Source organism: Rutidosis leptorrhynchoides, chromosome 5 (assembly GCF_046630445.1).
Source record: "Rutidosis leptorrhynchoides isolate AG116_Rl617_1_P2 chromosome 5, CSIRO_AGI_Rlap_v1, whole genome shotgun sequence".
Lineage (NCBI taxonomy): Eukaryota > Viridiplantae > Streptophyta > Magnoliopsida > Asterales > Asteraceae > Rutidosis > Rutidosis leptorrhynchoides.
Window position 1 is genome coordinate 103,649,786 of NC_092337.1, and position 1,668 is coordinate 103,651,453.

Consider the following 1,668-nt stretch of genomic DNA (forward strand, 5'->3'; position numbering starts at 1 on the left):
GTTTAGCTTCCAGCCCGTTACGTCTTGATGTGGTCCATATGAAAGTGGCCGAATAAGCTAGTGCATTGTGCACTCGAACGCAGGGGATCGATTCTAAATAAAGATGTGATGGAGAGTGTCAAAGTTCTATCACACTTATGGGTGTCATTTAGGAGTCGAAATCTTCAAATCGAGTTCGATAAATGGTGTTCAAATCCAAAGGAGGTGATGAAATAAAAAAGGGAGGCTAAATTCACATGGAGCGACCAGATTGCTTAAATAAAGTGATAGTATCGATATCTAATTATATGTATTTTATGAGGTTTTAATTTGGGTTGTAATAGTTTCTTGACCTATTTTCATTGTAATCGCCCATTCCTTGTGAGCTTAGCTTTCTGTATTTGGCCCATTTGGAGATGTGAAATAAAATTAATTGCTTTTCAAAATAAGGTTTTCAATCGGGATTGCCAACATCGGCATTCTCCCTTTCTATTTCGGTGTTCATCTTAATGTTCATCTCGACGTTCTTCTCCCTGTCTTTCTACCAACCTTTAATTTCTTTTATCTTTTCATTCTCGATTATTGGTTTAACGATATTTGTGGACCCGTTTTAACTCTTAAACATTAACACTCACTACTCCGCTTTCTCACCTTTTAACGTTTTTGTGAGAAATGATGATGAACAAATAAAAGTTAATTCGCCACTCCTCTCGTGATTTAAGGAGTCATTTCTGATATTGCATAATTCAACTAAGTTTTTCATAGCAATATCCGTCATATTTTGGTCCTTTGGATATAGTTTGGAGATTATTTAGTGGTATTTGTGAAGATTCGAGTTCGAGAGTTACAAAGTGATAAAGCTGGTTCTTTGAGCGTTTTAAGGTACATTTTCGTTATTCTATCACAAGGTACCAGTTTAAGTTGTTCGGAAAGCATTTTATTGCGTTTATAACAAGGATCGAACTCAGTATCTGAATAACAGTAAAGTCGCGATGCGACGGGTTGATCTCGCGACGCGATGGAAAGTATAAAACAAAAGACGAGCATTTTGAATAAATTGAGGAATCTTTCTATACGTCATATCGCAGCGCGACAGAACCATCTCGCGACGCGAGTATATGCTTGAAATAAATGTCGAGAGATTTCAAAAAGTTGAAGAATTCGTCAAAGGGTACGATCGCAGCGCGACAGTATCATCTCACGACGCGAGCAGTGTTGTAAATCTCCTGAGATCTCGTTTTTAGAAGGCAACCTAGACGAGATGTTTATCTCCCAAGATTTCTCGGTCAACGGGGTCAAACTTAGTCAAAGCCACAATTTCTCGTATTTTCTTACTAATTTGTAAGATTTTCTTGTAAAATTCGTAATTTCTAAGATTTTCTCGCTCATTTCTCGGATACTTTTGTAAAATCTCGTAAAACATATATAAATATACATATATTTATGTTTTTATGTATATTTTTATTAAAAACTATAAAGTCAACGTAAGTCAACGTCCGAGATCTCCCCGAGATTATTCCGAGATGCCGAGATCTCCCTAAAAAGTTCAAACGAGATCTCCTCGAGATCCGAATTCTCCAACCTTGGACACGAGTACAGGTATGGAATAAATGTCGAGAGTTTGGTAAAATTGGGAATAGATTTACACTAAGTGTCGCGACGCGACACTGCCTCTCGCGACGCGACAGG